Source organism: Theropithecus gelada, chromosome 1, assembly GCF_003255815.1.
Source record: "Theropithecus gelada isolate Dixy chromosome 1, Tgel_1.0, whole genome shotgun sequence".
NCBI lineage: Eukaryota > Metazoa > Chordata > Mammalia > Primates > Cercopithecidae > Theropithecus > Theropithecus gelada.
In genome coordinates this window covers 14,688,771-14,709,901 of record NC_037668.1, presented here as the reverse complement: position 1 = coordinate 14,709,901, position 21,131 = coordinate 14,688,771, and the positions used below count along the sequence as shown (strand labels likewise).

The window sequence follows — 21,131 nt, the reverse complement described above, 5'->3', positions numbered from 1 at the left end:
CATGGTTGGTTTCCTGAGAAAGGAACTCACATAATACAAATGTAACTTTCTCAAATTTCAAGACTTGAGAGGGTCAATTTCTATGTTTATTCAAAAGAAACCGTAAACATCAGTTCCATGGGACAATTGGGTTGGTTTAAAAGTCACTTCAGCTTTCTCATGGTTGCTAATTACATAATTATGTTACATTGTATGTCAAAGGGATTTTGCAGACACAATTAAATTAATCTTAAAATAGGGAGATAAGACAGGTTGACTTATCTAATCACATGTGCCTTTAAAGTCTGGGTCTAGAGGTCAGAGGTCAGCGGTCTAGCAAGTCAGAGAGATCCAAAACATGCTAGTGATTCAATGAGGAAGAAACTCTTCATTGCTGACTTTGAAGACGGTGAGTGTCACAAATAAATAAAGTCCTCAGTCCAACAACTTCATAATTAGTGCTACCTGCAAATATGAGCTAACAATACTTTTAAATGCATTTACAATATGTGGTGAACAGATTCACATTGTCTCTGCCTGCTCTTCTCTTTCGCTTTGTCCCTGCATGCTACTATGTCTGTCTAGATGAGGGGACACAAACACCAGGGCTTTGTGCAGCCTTCTCTCTTCTCTTGGAATGCTGTGGCTCTCTAGAACCAGATAGCACTGCTGAAGGTGGTTGAGTACAGGCAACTGATGGTGTTAGAAGCCATAGGCCCTTGATTAATCCAGGCTCTAACCTTCACCCACCTCAAAGTCCTAAGAGTCCTCCTTATAGCTTCCTATCAGATTTATACAGATTATTACCCACAAACCTTGCTCTTTCTTGGACCCCTAAGGCCAGGACTTCTAATATCTTCATCACTTTTGAGGTATCTGGTAACTCTTCTTTCTGGAGTTTCAGTTACTTCATCACCACTGCCGAGTGAAAAATTACCACATGACCAGCCCAAAGCGTCATATGCAAGTCAGGGCTAAACAGTAGCTGGATGGTATTTTGTCTAGATCAGCCATGGGTGTTGTCAAATGTGACAAGAATATTATTTCTAAAAGTTCTACACTACAGAAACACACTAGAACTTACTTCCCACATTAAAAGACAACCTGGAGGAGTGGCTTTTATATCTCAGGCCAAGCATTAATCTTTCCAGGATTACAACTTGGCTCCCAAAGTTGCCAAGCTATTGCTTAGACAAATTATTTAATCTCCGTTATACCAAAATCATTGCCAGGTCCCCACAATTTTTACCTGGCTGCTACACCTCTATGAAGACTAGAATTACCTATGAGTAAGAGTCCAAAATAAGCTTTCTAAATCAATTCAGAGCTGTCTCACATAATTTTTGGTTTACAATTGATGACCATGAAGGAATTCTGAGTGGAGGTGCCCTGATCTTTGACAAATCTCCTATCGGTGCTTGGTACCAACTTGAGCTATCTTTATTGCTCAAACCAATAGGACAATTTGCTGAGGCCTCAGAGATCCACCCCGTCCAGAGAATCCCTGATTTCCCAAAATTTGGTTGAGATCTAAGGTTTATTTTGCTGTACAACTCATTTTCTGGAGTTTTACTTGCTTCCAACAATGAAGGCAGGTTTTCCTGCTTCCGTGATGATGGACAGCAGGCAATTCCTTTCTGGAGTTTCAGTTCACTTCTAACAGGGAAGGAGAGTTTGATTTTTTCCTGCTTCTAGGATGGTACAGAGCAGTCTTCAGCCTGGGCCGCATTCCTAGGTAAGTAACTGAATCTGTGTTTTGTCTTGGAAATTCTCCTAAATGACTAAAGTTAAGATTAACAACCAACTGGTCATAATTTCTTCTTACCATTACAGTGCTCAGCAATCATACAAATTGTGTGATCATTAATTTTCTTAACTTTTTTTTATTTGTTTGTTTCAGTTTTTGTTGTTGTTTACTTTTTTTCCCCATTGGATTTGACCAGTTCTATCTGACTTGATCAAATCCAAAGGAAAGTTCCAAATTATGGGGACAAGGCCTCTGAATTGGATACATCCCTGTAGAAAAATAAATAAATAAATAATAAAAATTTAAAAAGAGGGAGAGCAGGGGGAAACAAACAAAAAACAGAAAAAAAGAGGAAAAAAAAAGAAAAGAAAGGTTTTGACTACCTGAGTGGCCTAATTTATATAACAAGGCCACGTTTGCTAGCCAAACCAAACTAAAAGAGCAATGTTTGTCACCTCACACCCAGGCTGCAGTTCAGTAACTAAGGTTCTGCCCATTTTTTCACCATGACAACCTGGGCTCGGTTCCTAAATCAGTTTCTCTCCAGTTTGATACTTGTGTTACTTTTGAACATTTTTTCCAGGGAGCTTTCTTAGCAGGAGCTTTGTTGGCTTTCACCCCAACTGTTACAGAACAGCTTGACCGAATTCAAAATCCAGAAGGTCAGAGGGTATCCTGGGAAGATGGTGGAATGAGAAGCATCTGGAATCTAGACAACAACTGCACTGGCAGGATCTGTCTGATGTAAATATTTCAGAACTCTGGAGCCTACTGAAGGCTTGCAACTTCCAGAGGAAGGCCCAGATGGTAGACTGTAGGTAATTTCAGCCAATTTCAGCCCTTAGCACAATAGCAGTTACCCAACACTACCTCCAAGGCAGTCAGCTTGTGTTCCTACAGTAAGCTGCACACATCTTTCAGGATCCAGAATTGGCAAAAAGGATGCTGTCTCCAAATATTGGGGGTCTGGGCCGGGTGCAAGGGCTCATGCCTGTAATCCTAGCACTTTGGGAGACTGAGGTGGGTGGATTACCTGAGGTCAGGAGTTGAAGACCAGCCTGGTCAACATGGTAAAATTCCGTCGCTACTAAAATTAGCTAGGTGTGGTGGCAGGCACCTGTAATTCCAGCTACTCAGGAAGCTGCGGCACAAGAATCACTTGACCCAGGAGGCAGAGGCTGCAGTGACCTGAGATCATGCCACTGCCCTCCAGCCTGGGCAACAGAGCAAGACTCCATCTCAACACACACACACACACACACACACACACACACACACACATATTGGGGCGCTGTTCTCTAATGGCTGACTGCAGCACAGAGACAAAGAGGCTGGAAGCTACTGTTGTACCTCCCCCCATTGTAGCAAGCTCCTCAACCCAAGCTGAAGCAACTTCCAGAAAGTTTAAAGGGATGGTTCCCTTTTTTCACCCTCCCTCAATTTTCCTCTTTTTCCCCTTTTGGGAGTCAGACGTTAAAGGATAAAATAATCAAGAATAACTGCATATATAGGTAAAATGAGGGAATGACCACACACCAGGGAAAGGTTCAGGCTCAGAAAACATCTGTGAAGACCACAACTTTATACCTCAGGCTGATCCTTGGCATAGAGACAACCTACAATAATCAAAAAACAAAACAATAACAACAACAAAAAAAGCAAACCCTGAGGAAGGGGGAGAATCTAATTTCTAGAGTTAACCACACTAGTAGATTCAAATGTCCAGTTTTCAACAACAACAATAAAAATAAATAAAAATTAAAAATGAACCAACAGAAACTTTTACTGAAAAATGCCTGATAGTCAATTTAAGATTAGGTCATGGGGGGAAAAAATGGAAAGAAAACTAATAGATAATTAAAGGAAAAAAAAAAAATCCTGCCGGAAGTTCTACTTGGCAGACTTTAAAAGAGCTGTCTTAAAGGTGCCCAAAGAACTAAAGGAAGATGTAGTAGAAGACAAGAAAACGATACATGAACAAAATGAAATATAAATAAAGGATAAAAAATCAAAAAAGAAAGAAAAAGAAGTGCTGGATCTGAAAAGTAAAATAAGTGAAATAAAAAATTAACTAGAGGGATTCAAAGTCAAATTTGAAGAAATCTGAGCAGGCAGAAGAAACAATCAGTGAACCCGAAGATAAGGCAATGGAAATCATCCAGTTTGAGGAACAGAAATAAAAAAAGATTGAAGAAAAATGAACAAAGCCTAAGTGACCATCAAGTGGACCAACATATGCATTGTGGAATTTCTTTGTTGTTGTTGTCGTTTTTTTGGGGGGGTTAGGGGATGGAGTTTCGCTCTTGCTGCCAGACTGGAATGCAATAGTGCGATCTCGGCTCACGGCAACCTCTGCCTCCTGGGTTCAAGTGATTCTCCCACCTCAGCCTCCCAAGTAGCTGGGATTGCAGGCATGCACCGTCACACCTGGTTAATTTTGTAATTTTAGTAGAGGCAGGGTTTCTCCATGTTGGTCAGGCTGGTCTCAAACTCCTGACCTCAGGTCATCCTCCCGCTTCGACCTCCCAAAATACTGGGATTACAGGCGTGAGCCACCGCACCCAGCCTTGCATTGTGGAATTTCTAAGGAAGAGGGAGAGAAGGGCAAGAGAGAATATTTGAAGAAACAATGGCTGAAAACTTCCCAAATTTGATGAAAGACATGAATACAAACACAGTAGCCTAACAAACCCCAAGTAAGAAAAACTTAAAGAAACCTACACCAAAACACATTATAATCAAACTTTCAAAAGTCAAAAACAGAGAATCTTTAAATCAGTAAGAGAAAAGCAACTGGTCACATGCAAGAAATCTTTAATAAGATTATCAACAGGTTTCTCATCAGAAACTTTGGAAGCTGGAAGGACAGGAAATCAAAAGCTGCCAACAGCCAGGAGTGGTGGCTCATGTCTATAATCCCAACACTTTGGGAGGCCGAGGCAGGCGAATCACTTGAGGTCAGGAGCTCAAGACCAGCCTGGCCAATATGGTAAAACCCTGTCTCTACGAAAAATATAAAAATTAGCCACGCATGGTGGTGGGTGACTGTAATCCCAGCTACTTGAGAGACTGAGGTGGGGGAATCACTTGAACCTGGAGGCAGAGGTTGCAGTGAGCCGAGATGGCACCACTGCACTCCAGCCTGGGTGATAGAGTGAGACTCTGTCTTAATAAACAAACAAACAAGTGAATAAACAAAAGCTGCCCATGAAAGGGAAAAGGATCAATAAATGGGTATTCCAGAAAGTCAAAAGCTACGCCAATATCAAGCCAAAATAAACTGGTTCCCTGACTGGAAATTGAACCCAGGCTATGGCAGCAAAAGCACAGAACTTTAACTACTGAACGGCAAAGTAGTGCAGACTTTATTGTGAATCCTGGAAGGGATCCAGAGCAGGCAGTTTGAGCTTATGAAGAATTTTAACTTTGTTTTGGGTCAAATTTTGCTCTTCAATTTAGTCAAGAGAATTTTTTTCCCTACACAACACAGATAATATTGTCAAGAGAATTTTTAAGGTTAGCCATGACACTAGTACGTGCCTTTCCTTTAATCTGATCTTCCTATCAATTGTTTAAAATAAGAGATCTCTAAAATCTTTTTTTCTTTTTTAATTCAGGTGTCTAATTTAAGGGATCCATCTTCAGTCCACTGGCAACTAGAATATCCAATGGTGTAATTATTCCAATAGCAATTCAACCAAATAGCCTCTTTGTGGAAAGCCCAGGATGTCATTTTCCAGGTTAACTTCCTGGGAAGGTTATAGAAGAGGCAATCCCAAAGATTCCCCTCCAAGAAAAAAGTTCAATGTAAGGAGTAGGCCACAGATGGTTAAGGATGATGTTTGCCTCCAGTAACCCACAAATTTTGGGGGGCTTCCAGTCACAGACCTGTGAGTCTGTGATACCATGTAGGCCCTCTTGAGATTGAGCTTTCCTAGGACTAATCAGGCAACAAGAGTTGAGACGACAAAAGCCTCAAAGGGATGGGATTTCTTAAGACAAACCCCAAGAACTTGACATAGTCAGAACAAAAAGTGTGCTCAGGTTCTCAGCCATTTTCAGACAGGCCACCTACTATGACTTGAAAATTACCACCTCTTACCACATACTGAAAACCAAGAGAAAGAGCTCCCACTTGGTCACAAGTCAAGCTCTCAAGGACATCAAATAAGATGAGAAAGAACCTCAACCAGTACCCTCTTTTATGAAAGAATAACACATAGAGACAAAGACAAAGGAACAGACAATTTCTGGGAAGAAAGGGATTAAACAATATGAATTGGTACCACAAAGTACCAAAAAGCACACCAGAGTCACTACACCCAAGACTAGTCACACAAATCCTTTTCTCCCATTAATCAAGATTTTGGAGAGGGAAAAGAAACAGTGATTTTTCCTGTCCACTTGATCAGATTCCACATAGAGAAGGAGGCTGGGAGCCTGGCTGGTAAAAAGTTCTTACCCTTATGACAACCGATCAGATCCTGGGTTCTTTACTGCAGCTTCCAGAAGAGCAGAGCTTTGCTATCCTGCTTACAGCTCCAAAACTGTAGGGGTCAGTGGAATCCCTCCCTCTTAACCCTCTGAAATTTCGCTCAAAAATCAAGTCACAAAAGGCAGATTAACTGGAGAAAAGGCATAAAATGTACTGACATGTACATGGGGAGGGCCACAGGGAGATTACCCTACCCTATCCACAATGGGATGCATAAGCTTATATAACATCTCGAGGTAACAGAATGAATGAGGGCTCAAAGCATGGCCAAAACCAGGTACCATCAGAGTTAGAGGTATATCCATTTATTGTGGGCAAGACAGGTTATGGGAGGGAGAGAAGAGGAGGCTTGGCTAGCAAAGTTGGTCTTAATATGTAAATGAAACCTTACAGGTAGCAGCGCTCAGAGAGAATAAACCCTAAAAGTTTCTTTCAGACCTTTACAGGTGTCAGGATTTCAGTTCATCTTTCCTAGATCTGGGCAAGGAAAGACTTAGCTGCATCAATGCAGACTCCCTACAGATGCAAATCTCTCCAACAAAAGACAACTTTGCAGGGCTACTTCTGCAGCTGGCTCTCTGAACAGACATCTTAAAATATGTCAAAGAAATGTACTTTGGGGTAAAATATTTTTAATTCCTTCACATCTACAGCCTGATGCACCTGCCGTTTCAAAGCACCATTGTTGGTGACAACTCCATTCTTCCCTACACTCAAGCCAAAAAAACAGATTCTCCTTGAGGCTAGTCTTTTTCTCATAGCACACATACTATTTTTCAGAAAAATTCTGTTTCCTGTTTGGTTAATTACAGACTTTGATCTGCCCAATCTTTCTCTTTCTTGGTCTCTGAATTTTGGCAAAGGAGTCTCCTGATACAGGCGAGATTGATTCTAATGACAAGGCTCAAAACCGTCAGACATTTAAGAGCCTTAATCTCGGGGTCAAGTTTGGGCCGCCCTTGAACCTTTTCTTTGGCCCACTCGTCAAAATCAGCCTGGTCAGGCCTGTCTTCAAGGCCCAGGGTCAGGGCCAGGTCCTCCCGATGCTTCTTGAAGCTTCTCCAGCGGGTTAGCAGCCACCCTCCCCTTCCCTGTGACCTGCAGAGAAGCTTCAGGGGGCATTTATTCAATTTGCTAGGAGCCCATGAGGCGCAGGTGCGAGGTGACTCTGTGGTTCCCACCGCACCCGCCGCCCTCCTTGGTCCTCTCGCTGTCTCCGGCGGGCAGTAACGTTCGTGAGCCTGGGCTTCGAAGATACCCAGCCAGGGAGGGACCGGTAGGGAAGGGCACTGGCCCCTTAGGTCCTTCACAGTAGGGATCCAAAAAAGGTTTGAAGAAATAGAAAAGGAGAGTTGGGAGTAGATCAAAGGGAAAGAAAGAAATCCTAGGAGATTTCCTATCTGAAAGCACCACGAAGAGAAAGTCCGCTTCATCTGGGTCAGGTCTTCACGTCGCTGGTGAACCGAGTTCTGGTCTCTATTGGAGACCAAATCAGTTGACTTTGGCTTGACTCCTAGTGAAGAAGCCACGCTTTGTCCTCCCCTGTTTAGCTCTTGATCCTGAAGCACTTGATTTTCTCTCCTGGGAGACAATCAATCTTCGATGGATTCCAGGGGTGCAACTGAGAAGTTTGTTTTTAATGCACCTACTTGAAGTAAGAATATTTTAAAGTATTTTTGCAAAGAAAAACGTTTCCTTTTGCACTGAAGACATTCAGATGTGAGGAAAATCACTCGGCTGGGGAAAGCAAATGCTGTTGAGAATGTCTCACAAACATAAATTACACATCAGCAGGTAGGTTAGACCCTCAGGTTGGGCACATTTTAAGCGCACTGTTGGCGGAACTTAAGATGAATTAACGACATTCATGATTATTATTTTCAGTTTTTTAGTAAAATTTAGTATTTTAAATTTAAATACACATTCTGAAAATTATATAACCAGCACAAGAAACCGGCTTTATGCCATATTTACAAACACAGGAAAGAAAGATGATATTTTAAATGACTATGCTTCACAAATGGCAACATTTTAAAAGTACCTAGACAAAAAAAGTTAACCCAGAATTCTATGCAAAAATAAAATTTCAAAACTGTGAGTGAAATAAGGACATTGAAAAACATACAAAAGCTAAAAGAATTCACCAAACCACGCTACAAGAAATCTTAAGAGTCCTCCAGGCAGAAGCAAAAGGATCCTTGATAAAATTGTGGACCTATACAAAGAAACCAATATTGGAAATGGCATTTAGAAAGCATGTACTACACGTTTTCTTATAATTTAAATCTTTCTAAAAATATTTGATGTAATAAATAAAAGTAATAATAATGAATCCCAAAGCTTATAATGCATAAAGTAAAAATACATAATACTAGGATAAAGGCCAGAAGGGGAGGTATAATGACACTTGAAAGCAGACTGTGAGAAATTAAAGATGTATCCCAGAAACCCTAAAGCAGCCACTGAAATAAGAAAAGAGTTATAGCTAATAAAGCAAGAAGGAAAGAAAATGGAATGAAATAAAAGCTGTGTAAACACTATGCTGGAACAACTGCTCTCTAGGCCTCCACCCTATAGAAATATACCAGGGGGCAATGAGAAGTGTACAAGAATGATGACTGCAGCATTATTTGTAATCATAAAATAATAGAACCAATGTAATTTTAAAGATATATGAAAAAGGGTTTATTTATTTATTTAACAGACAATTGAACAAACAAACAATGGAAGCAAGTCCTTTGCCAAAGGGAACACAGAGGGTCATGATGATGCTACTCCTCCAAGGATTTCAGGGTTCCCAGACGCCTAGTGCCAGACCCTGCTCCTCGCAAGGGGACCCACGAGCGACCCTCGCCACCATCCCTGCCCTGGTGGAGCCCCCGTGCGGAACACAGGATCCGAAGATGGCAGCGGAAGCGCCACAGCGGCCTCGAAAGCGACTGGGCAGGGTGGGCACAGGCTCCCTCACCGGATGAAGGCGGCGAAAAGAACGGGAAGAACCATCCCGGGAGCCCACTGGGCGTTCAGTTTCATTTGGTACCCGAGGAGGCTCGGGCTGGGTCGCCGACTGGGGAGTTTCTGGGAGCTTCTGAAGAAGGAGAGGGGCAGGGCCGGCGAAGGCCATTCGGCTCTCCGTCTGGCTCCAGAATCTCCTAATACGCAGGTGTCCGACGTTGACCACGGCGACTCACCGCTCTAATCTCTCTGGTTTTCCAAGGCCTTGCTCAGTAGTCCTGCCGGGCGGGCCCTGAGAATAGAAGGGAGGGAGGAAATTTAGTGAGTGCGCCCTTCCCCTATTGCCCAGTAGAGTGAGTAGTGCTTGTCTCTGTAGCGCAATCGGTTAGCGCGTTCGGCTGTTAACCGAAAGGTTGGTGGTTCGAGCCCACCCAGGGACGCTCAGTTGGAACTTTTAAAGCATGCACGCATTGTCAATCACTACATAAGTGGGGAAGATTTTATCTTCCCGGAGTACCAAGCCACTGATTTATGACTGATCCATGTCAAGTGCCGGCCCACCTCCCCGACCAGATTTTTTTTTTTTTTTGAGAGGGAGTCTCGCTCTGTCGCCCAACCGCGCCCTGCTAATTTTTTGTGTTTTTAGTAGAGACGGGGTTTCACCGTGGTCTTGATCTCCTGACCTAGCGATCCGCCCGTCTCGGCCTCCCAAAGTGCTGGGATTACAGGCGTGAGCCACCACGCCCGGCTACCCGACCAGATTCTTAACCGGGTATCTCCCGAAATGCCGGGTTTCCACCAGTGTAACTCAGGAATCCTGAAACAGAGAACTAGGAACCCACTTCTGGCGTGATAAAATTCTAATTCAGTCCGTTCTACGCTTAAACGAGTAATTTATGTGCCTCCATTTTTTTCATATTTTAGTAATAGGAGTCCAGTAGTATCTCCAGGATATGCCTGGATTTACTGATTGCTCTATCAATAATGTGACCAGTGGAATCACTCATCATGTTAGTGATCCTCTCCATCATTTTTTGAAAACAGTATTTTTTCCTCAGTTTGTGCATGATTTATTTAACCCTTTTCAAAATGTTTTTGTTAGCCAGGCATGGTGGCATGTGCCTGTAATCCCAGCTACTGGGGAGGCTGAGGCAGGAGAATCATTTGAACCTGGGAGGTGGAGGCTGCAGTGAGTTGAGATCACTACACTCCAGCCTGGGCAACAGAGTGTGACTCCATCTCAAAAAAAAAAAGTATTTGAGATGAGGTTGGTTTCATGGTTTTAGGATTACAAAGAATGCTGCAGTCACTGTTCTTGTACACATATCTTTGGTCATTGTGGAAATGTCTACACCGCAGATATTTCTATAGTGTAGAGAACTGGATGCATCATTGATACATTATAGTGTTTAATGCTTCTAATTTGAGTACATTCTGCAAATGTCTCTTTCACGGGAGCAATACCTAATAACATTCCAATATGAATATTTATAAGAGGAAACATGTGCAGATGTGCAATTCAGCTTCGTGCCTCTCCATGGGGCCCATGTTCATAAAATGGTGGCATTAGCTATCTGAGAGTGGAGTTTGTGGCCCTCTGACGTCAAAAGTTGAAGCAGAGGACATGAAACCCCTCAATGCACATCCTCTGTAGTCTGGCCAGAATCATTCCTAGGTTGGTGGTCTCTTATCAGGAGGAAATGCTGCTTGCTTGCTTGGTCAAAACCACAAAAGGGAGGGAAAGTATTAGGCTGTTGGTTGATAACAGTAGTGAAGCAAGTGTTTCCAAAGGTAACCCTTCGGAAAAAAAAATCCTAATTCTTAACCAGATGGTGCCGTGCAGTTCTAGGCTCTTGGTGTCCCAAACAAAGAACTGTACATGGCACATACAAAGCAGCAAAGCAAAGCAAAAGTTTATTAAGCACAGTAACACTCTCAGAGTAGGGAGAGTGGGCTGACCTCTGCGAGATGAGATCAGTATTAGTTTGGTGTACTTTGGGTCTTTTTATGTGTGTTTATTTTTCTTCTCTTCACAAGGATGCCTCATCTTTAGCCAGTGTTTGCCTTTAGATTGATAGGTGGGTGGCTTACTTTGGCCCTTGTGTGCTTGCTTGCTGCCTCCATCCCATAATTTTTAGTACACACATGAGTTTTAATGAGCTGATTATCATATGAAGTCATGTTAAGGATACTTTTTTTCTCGAATGCACATGCCTATCTCTGAGGAGCTGCCCCTTTACTGGTTTGGATCTTGCCAGCCATGAGGTCCTTGCTTGCTGTTTTTTGGGGTTTTTTTTGTTTTTTCTTGACGGAATCTCTCTCTGTTGCCCAGTCTGCAGTGCAGTAGCACAATCTTGGCTTCCTACAACCTTCTCCTTCCGGGTTAAGTGATTCTCCCACCTCAGTCTCCCAAGTAGTTGGGAGCACATGCTCACACCACCACCCCCGGCTAATTTTTTGTATTTTTAGTAGAGATGGGGTTTTACCATATTGGCCAGGCTGGTCTCACACTCCTGACCTCAGGTGATTCACCCACTTTGGCCTCCCAAAGTCCTGGGATTACAGGCGTGAGCCACCACACCTGACCAAAAAAAGAATTTTTAAAATTATTCTTTTAGGCCAGGTGAGGTGGCTCACGCCTGTAATCCCAGCACTTTGGGCGACCAAGGTGGGTCAATCACGAGGTCAGGAGTTGGAGACCAGCCTGGCCAACATGGTGAAATCCCATCTCTAGTAAAAATACAAAAATTACCCAGGTGTGGTGGCTGGTGCCTGTAAACCCAGCTACTCAGGATGCTGAGGCAGGAGAATTGCTTGAAACCAGAAGGCGGAGGTTACAGTGAGCAGAGATCACACCACTGCACTGCAACCTAGGCAAAAGAGCAAAACTCCGTCTCAAAAAATAAAATAAAATAATAAAATAAAATAAAATATTCTTTTAGCCGGGCAAGGTGGCTCATGCCTGTAATCTCAGCACTTTGGGAGGCCGAGGCAGGCGAATCATGAGGTCAAGAGATCGAGACCATCCTGGCCAACTTGGTGAAACCCCTTCTCTACTAAAAATACACAAATTAGCCGGCCGTGGTGGCAGGCACCTGTAATCCCAGTTACTCAGAAGGCTGAGGCAGGAGAATCGCTGGAATCCGGGAGGCGGAGGTTGCAGTGAGCCGAGATCACACCACTGCACTCCAGTCTGGAGCAAGAAAGAGACTCTGTCTCAAAAAAAAAAAAAGAAAAGAAAAGAAAAAGAAAAATTATTCTTTTAAACTTGTGTCATGGCCAGCACAGTGGCGCACGCCTGTAATCCCAGCACTTTGGGAGGCTGAGGCGGGCGGATCATGAAGTCAGGAGATTGAGATCATCCTGGCTAACATGGTGAAACCCCGTCTCTACTAAAAATACAAAAAACTAGCCAGGTGAGGTGGCGGTGCCTGTGGTCCCAGCTACTCGGGAGGCTGAGGCAGGAGAATGGTGTGAACCCGGGAGGTGGAGCTTGCAGTGAGCTGAGATCCGGCCACTGCACTCCAGCCTGGGTGACAGAGCAAGACTCCGTCTCAAAAAAAAAAAAAAAAAAAAAAAAAGAAAGAAAAGAAACAAAAAGAAAAAGAAAGAGAGAAAGAAAGAGAAAGGAAGGAAGGAAGGGAGGGAAGGAGGGAGGGAGGGAGGGAGGAAGGAGACAGAGAGAGAGAGAGACAAAGAGAGAAAGAAAGAAAGAAAGAGGAGGAAGCTACTGATAGTCCAGTATGGTACACTGTGATAGACTGAAAAAAATGGTGGTTATATTTTGCAGCTTCTCTCAAGAGAGTCTATTTCTCCTCTGTCTGAATCTGGGATTGGCTATGTGACTTCCTTTGGGTAAATGTTGGTGCCTTCGCAAACCTGGCAGAAGAGAGGCTTGCACATGGGGGGATTGCCTGCTTTTTGCTTCATTTGAAATCCTGAGACCATGATCTGAAGACCGCCCCCAAGCAAGCCTGCTGGAGAGATCACATGAAGAAAAAGATCCATGCATCCCACTTGTTCCAACCTATCCAGTGATACCCCACATGTGTGAGTGAGGCCATCCTAGACCATCCAGCCCCAAATGAATCAGCTTGGACCAGAAGAATGTCCAAGCCAACTCACAGAATCACTAAAAATAATAAATTATTGTTATTCTAAGTCAATAAGCTTGGAAGGGTTTATTATGCAGCAAAAAGTCTATCAAAAGGGTGATGGTAGCTGCAGGAAATAAATATATACCTTTAATTTTATATGCATAAACATCTTTGGGATGATACCTCCAAAATATAAATTCCTATATTGAAAGAGCACACTGAGTACCCAGCATGGCGGATGAAAATAGATCATGAAATTTCAAAATAGTAGGAACAGGTAGAAGATTCTATAAGCTTTTGGGAGGGGAGATGGGAGACCAGTTTAAGGCAAACAACAAAGAATCAGAATGGCATTACACTACAGTGTTGATGTGCTCCAGTCTATAACCATCAGGAACAAACTTGTAGTCAAACCTGAGTATACTGGCTCATTGCAACAGAGGAGACAGCAAACACTATGGGGAAATTGTGGGACAATTCTTCCTTTGGGAATCTTGATATTTTTATCTAGAAAGTGGGAGGAATGATTGCAGGACTAAACACATAATTGGTAAAGAATCAACAGTCTGGACAGGCACAGTGGCCCACGCCTGTAATCCCAGCACTTTGGGAGGTCGAGGTGGGCAGATCACGAGGTCAGGAGATCGAGACCATCCTGTGAATGGTGAAACCCCGTCTCTACTAAAAATACAAAAAATTAGCCAGGCATGGTGGCAGGCGTTTGCAGTCCCAGCTACTCGGGAGGTTGAGGCAGGAGAATCGCTTGAATCCGGGAGGCAGAGGTTGCAGTGAGTCGAGACTGCGCCACTGCACTCCAGCCTAGCCACAGAGCAAGACTCTGTCTCAAAAAAATAAAAAATAAAATAATTAACAGTGACTGTTAGTAGCTGGGAAAAGGGGATATTTGATCATATTATGATATTATGGTTTGGACAGTGTTCTGTTTGTGATCAAATATGATTGTGAAATAGTCTTTCTTTCATCTTGGTGAGAGGGTAACTTTGTCTGATATTGGTGTTGTGAAATTTTTAGTTTTAACCGGAGAACATCATGGCCTAGGTGTTTGTCAGACCAGCTCTAGCTGACAACAGAAGAGGGTTACTTTTTTCTTTCTCAGAAACAACTATGGAAAACAGTAAACAGCAAGGGTCCGGTGCGGTGGCTCATGCCTGTAATCCCAGCACTTTGCAAAGCCAAGGGAGGAGGATCACTTGAGGTCAGGAGTTTGAAACTGTAGCAGGAGGAGTCCTAGACAAAATCCCTCAGACACCTGATCGTGGAAGGTAAGAGCTTTGTTCAGGTGAGAGCATCGGCAGACTCATGTCCTAGAAACGGAGCTCCCCGAATAAGTAATTCCTGTCCCTCTTAAGGGGCCGTGTGAGGGGGTCATGATTGATTGAGCAAGCGAGGGGTACGTGACTGGGGGCTGCATGCACCGGTAATCAGAATGAAACAGAGCAGAAAAGAGAGTTTCATAATGCTTTTTTATACAATGCTTGGAATTTATAGATAGCACAAGTGGTGAGATCAGGGGTTGAATTTTAACAACCAGGCCCGAAATGTGGCGCCCGGTTATCTGACCGTGATTTTCACTTCTACCCATTCTTTCAACCTCCACTTTTTCAGCAAACAAGAAATTAATAAGACAATATGAGGAGTGGTCTCCTCTCTCAAAACCAGCTTGGCCAACATGGTGAAACCTCGTCTCTACTAAAAACAAAAAAATTAGCGGGGCGTGGTGGTGGGTGCCTGTAATGCCAGCTACTCGAGGCCAAGGCAGGAGAATCGCTTGAACCCGGGAGGTGGAGGTTGCAGTGAGCCGAGATCCCGCCACCCCACTCCAGCCTGGGGGACAAAGAGAGGCGAGACTCTGTCAAAAAAAAAAAAAAAAAAAGCAATGCCTTTAAAAATCTGAGAGAAATTATTTCAGCCTATCTTTTTATATCTCTATCTAGTAAAATATCAGTTAAGTATATGGGTAAAATAGATGTTTTCAGACATGCAGTGTCTCAAGAAGTTTATTTCTAAGGTAACCACTTTATAGGAGGTTTTGGAGGATATGCATCATCAAGAGGAAGGAGTGAGTGAGGAATGAACCGCCTTGAGATCCATGAAGCAGGGGATCTAACAAAAGAGAGAGGCAATGGAAATCCCAAGATGGTGTAGTAAAGAGAGATATTATGATAACAGCTCTGAGATAAGCCTGAAGAGCAAGTCATCCAGAATGGAGCAGGTAGAAACATGCTAGGAAAAATTTCTTTCTTTCTTTATTTTTGTTTGTTTGTTTGAGAAGGAGTCTCACTCTTTTGCCCAGGCTGGAGTGCAATGGCGCAATCTTGGCTCACTGCAACCTCTGCCTCCCGGGTTCAAGCGATTATCCTGCCTCAGCTTCCCGCGTAGCTGGGATTACAGGTGCCTGCCAGCCTCAGTTTCCCTAGGAGCTGGGAGTACAGGTGCCCGCCACCATGCCCAACTAATTTTTGTATTTTTAGTAAAGATGGAGTTTCACCACGCTGACCAGGCTGATCTCGAGTTCCTGATCTCAGGTGATCCACCTGCCTGGGCCTCCCAAAGTGCTGGGATTACAGGCATGAGCCACCACGCCCAGCCAGGAAAAATTTCTTGAACAAACATACAAGCAAGCAAACCAACAAAAATGATTGTGTGTTTCTATGTGTTGACGGGAGATTTACAGAAATGAGGAGAAATTGGCTAATATTAAGTAATAAATACATGGAAAACTAACCAAATGGAAAAATAAGATTATTATTGCCAAGGTAAATACTGTAAAAAAAAAAAAATCACTATCTAGAAGCTAGGAAGAGGACTCTCACCAAGAGCCAAACTTGCTGGCATCTTGGACATCTCAGCCTCCAGAACTGTGAGAAGTAAATGTTTAAGTCACCCAGTAGATGGTATTTTGTTATGGCAGCCTGACATAACTAAGACATCCAAACCTCTGAAAGAATCAAAATAAGACTTTACCTATATCTATTTGAGAATCCATCCTCTATTTCTGTTTTCTTAGCTTTAAAGAAAACTTGAGGGGTGCTACGGCAATAGATGTAGGGACCACTGCAACAGAATCTTGCAGTGCAGGAGAGAGATTGGACTCAACTCCTATTTCTGTTTCTTACGACGTTTTCTTTAGCTACTTGCCTATCCAGTTCACCAGACAGTGTTTCATAGCAAGTACCATGTACCAGCATAGACCAAACAATTCCACAAAAGCAGTAGAATAGCCAATATTATTAAGTTCCAACAATAAAAACCTAAGAATGCAATCTCTCCTCTTGTTGCCACAATAAAATAAAAAGATCTATTATATAAAGTCTCAATTAGATGAACATTTAAAATCTCCCCTTTTCAATTTTTATTTAGCTAAGGACCAACTCTGTGCCAAAGTAAAGGTCCCGCTCTGGAGGGTTAGGTCCGAGTTCTTCTTCAGCAGCTGAAGTCCAGGCTCTCTGTCACAGGAACGGTGGAAACACCCATTGTCAGCACTTTTACAGTGAACCACTTTCCCAGAATTCCCAGGGGTCAGGAGAACAGAGGAGAACAGCGTAGCACCAGCTCCTTACCTGTAAGATTCAGGGCTATGTGTGAGACCAGCAAGCAATAACATTCCCCAAACAAAAGTGAAGAGTTTGTGCTGCTATTAAATGTCAGATAGTGTGGCCAAGGAAGGAGCATTCTCTTAGGGTGTGGGACTATGACTAGGCCCAACTTCATTAGAGGTCAATTAACCATCAGTTAGAAAAATTGGAAAGGCACAAATACTCTGACCAGGCAAGTCCATTTCTAGAAGTCTGTTTTAAGAAATCCTTGCACAAATGATGAAAAGTATTTGTAAAAGGATGTTCTCTGAGTTATTTTTTATAAGAATAAGCATTAGACACAATTTTGTGTCCATTAACCAAGGGCCATTTAAATATATACTGATTCATCCATACCATAAAAAGATAAGCAGTTGTTTAAAAGGCTGAGTATGAAAGTTGTGATGATGATGCCACTGAAAATAATTACAGCAGCTAACGTTTAATGAACATTTATTAGGTGCTTAAATGCTTTATGTGTATTTCTCATCAAATGTGTAAACCAAAAGTAAAATTCTAAGGTCCCCCAATCATCTGAATGGACCTCTCCTCTAGGTCAAGGGTATTCCAAAGTTAACCTGAAAAACTAGTTCAGGCCATGATGGGAAGGAGAGGTTGGACATGCCTCTGTATACCCTCCTTCCTTTTGGAACTCAGGAAAAGCCAACCAGCATTAACATCAACACAGACCCTAAGTCTCATAAGAAACATTTACAATCTATTTTCTCTGAAGCCTGCTACCTGGAGGCTTCATCTGCATGATAAAACCTTGGTCTCCACAACTTCCCTATCTAACCCAGAAATTCCCTTCTGGAATAATAACTCTTTCAACCAATGACTAATCAGAAAAATTTTAAATCTGCCTATGACCTGGAAGCCCCCCACCCTCTGAGTTGTCCTGCCCTTCCAGATTGAAGCAGTGTAAATCTTACATGTATCAATCGATGTATTCTGTCTCCCTAAAATGAAAAAAAGCAAGCTGTACCCAACCACCTTGGGCACATGTTGCCAGGACCTCCTGAAGCTGTCACTGGTGTCTCCTTAACCTTGCAAAGTAAACTTTCTAAATTTATTGAGACCTGTCTCACATACTTTTGGATTCACAAATGTTAGATTAATCCATGAGGGAAGCATTATTTATTTATTTATTTATTTATTTATTATTTGAGATGGAGTCTGCTCTGTCTCCAGGCTGGAGTGCAGTGGTGCAATCTTGGCTCACTGCAACCTCTGCCTCCCGGGTTCAAGCGATTCTCCTGCCTCAGCCTCCCGAGTAGCTGGGATTACAGGCACCCACCACCACACCCCACTCATTTCTGTATTTTTAATAGAGATGGGGTTTCACCATGTTGGCCAAGCTGGTCTCAAACTCCTAACCTCAGGTGATCTGCCTGCCTTATCCTCCCAAAGTGCTGCGATTACAGGCATGAGTCACCACGCCCAGCCAGGGGAAGCACTGCATTTTTTTTTTCTCTTTTATAAACGAAGAAGTTGAGGTACAGAAAATTCAGTAATGTTTTAAAAGTCATGTCATGAACGAATCAAGATTTCAACCCAGAAATTGAGGCTTCACCACCAGTGAAGATTGGGGTTTTCTTGAAAGTTTTCAATTATTGGGAGTTTTGGATTTCCAGGAATGTGCAATTGTAAAAACCCAGCTTCAGGAAGTGATGAAATAGGTGCAGTGGATATGGGGTAAGCTCTGAAGCCCCAGGCTCAGGCTCTATTGAAAAATTACTTTTGCTGAAATATTCCAGTTTTTAGGACCTTCCATGGAACTTAAGCCTTTGTGCAGCATATTTTGGCATCTGATTTAAAGCTAGTAGAGGTCCGGAGGATTCCCAGGATTAAAGTCTTTAAACAGAAAGCGTGAATCTTACCTAAGTAAAAGCTGCCTGTCCCTGGGTGGGCTTGAACCATCAACCTTTCAATTAACAGCCAAATGCGCTAACCGATTGCACCACAGAAACTCTAATGGGTTGTGTCTTAAACTCATTTGCTGATACCAGAAATGGCTTTTTAACCTCTGGCTGCAGATAATCTCATATGTTTGTGGCCTGTCCAATCCCGCGCACTCCAGAAACCCAGAACGCGGGAGACAATGAAGCCAAGAGTCGAGTCTTTGGGCACGTTTGGACATTCTACCCGGCCAGAGTCAGCTGGGGGACTCCAACGGCCAAACGGCCGCCTGCTCCTCACCGTCTGCTCCTCACTGCTTCCCCCGCCTGCTCTTCACTGTCTCAAAAGTCGCCGGCCCCTCCACAGGCGACAACTGCAGCCTCTCCGGCGGAAGTCACTCGCTTTCCCATTCTTAGCCCCGCTTCACACCTCGCGCTCACAGTCATTTCCTCCCGGCCTGGGCCAGTGGACGTGCGCGTGGGAAGAACCAGAACCCGTGATGTCCTCACCACGCCGCCATTGGGCCTTCCTAGGTGGAATCCACCACCCAGGGACCTGGAGTTTGCACAGGCTGCAGCCCAGAGCCCAGGGCCCGCCTAGCACCTAGTAGGCGCCCAGTAAATGCTCGGTGAAGGAAGGCATTCCACAGCAGGGGTTTAGGAGAACCATGAATTCCTGTGTGAACATTAAGCGTTTAGTCCTACTAGGAAGTCTGGAATATGGAGACCTGAAGTGTTTCTCAAAGGCAGCTGTTCTTGTATTCCGAGAGCTAGTTTAGAATTCAGCAAAGGTCCCTGCTCTGTGGATCCCACCTCTGGAGACCAGAGGATGGTGCGGTGCGGGGCACTGCGGGTTATTATCCTTCCCACGCTCACGTCCACCGGCCCAGGCCCAAAGGAAATGGCTGTGAGGGCAAGATGTGAAGATAGTTAAAAATACCAGCTAGGGCCAGCGACAGTTGCAGAAATGAGGACTTGTAATAGTTATGAGTATTTCTTCATTATTTTGAGATGAATACAATACTTTTCTTGAGAATTCTCCTCTTCCATCATCCTAGCTAGGGTATTCATTAACAGTTAACTTTTAGAAATCTCAATATTTAGATTACAGGATAGCAAATATGGAATGTGATCTATCTAAAAAAGGAGTGAACATCATTCAAAGACAAATAAAGGACTTCATCCTGTTGGGGAAAGGGTTGGCATATTTTCACTGAATGAGAAAAAGTATGATTTTCCTATTGTCTTTATATGAACCTTAAGTATGGTTTTACAAGGAGGAAAAAAGAGGAGGAAGAAGAGAAAGAAGAGGAAGAGGAGGAAAAAAGGAGGAGGAAGGTGTACATTGATGCCACCTTGAGAAGAAGTGAACTGTGGTGGAATTGTAATGTATCAGTTTTGCTAAGCTTAATGCACGTTTCCCAGATTTGCCATCTTTAGATAGCTCTGGGTTAGCCTGGGCCACAGGAGACATTTGGAAGATAGAATTCAAGTGGCTGTTATAGGCTTTTGTATACTGGGAAGGGCGTTGTTACAGCTCAGGCATGATCTTCAGCTTCTCTGACCCTTGGACTGGTGGGTGTTTTGCTTCTTGATCTAACATTAAGGTTAGAAATTGCAGGATTCCAGCTGGGTTTTGTTACATTCAATCTGGTTTAAGTTCCCATATTATTAGGAAAGCCTTAGGGCGCTTCAGGAAAACAGTTTTTAAAAAATCAAATTTGGAAAATATCAAATGGAATTATAGGCAATAAGCATAACCCAGTGGAACCATGAATCAAACTCTCTAAAGCAGGGTTGTCTACATTTTGGCTTCCTTGGGCCACACTGGGAAAAACAAAAACAAAAACAAAAAAACAACAAAAAAGAAATGAACACTAACTGCAATTGAACTGTGCCTGTAAAGCTTGTAAACAAAATGTGTCTGTAAAGCCTGCAAACAGGCCGGGCGCGGTGGCTCAGGCCTGTAATCCCAACATTTGGGACGCCCAGGCAGGTGGATAACTTGAGGTCAGGAGTTCAAGACCAGCCTGGCCAATATGGTAAAACCCTGTCTCTACTAAAAATTCAAAATATAAGCCGGGCCTAATTTTTTGGTGGCCTGCGCCTTTAGTAATCTCAGTTACTCGGAAGGATGAGTATTCTCTGACTGAGGCAGGAGAATAGCTTGAACGCAGGAGGAAGAGATTGCAGTAAGCCGGGTCCCGCCACGCATTCCCATGGACTGTTTGCTGTTAAATATTTACAGTTGGCTCCCATAGGGAAAAGCAAAGCTTAGTTTTATTTCTATAGAACAAAAAGCTTAGTTCAGACGGATCCACCATATTTGCCCGCGCTGACAGACTGTTGGGATTACAAACGTGA

General features: G+C 43.2%; 1 non-coding gene across 1 annotated transcript; it reads left to right on the top strand.

Annotated features, from left to right (window-relative positions):
- The first annotated feature begins 9,542 nt into the window (after positions 1–9,542).
- Positions 9,543–9,616, top strand: TRNAN-GUU. Its single transcript has one exon. It is a non-coding gene; the product is annotated as a tRNA-Asn (tRNA).
- Positions 9,617–21,131: the final 11,515 nt, after the last annotated feature.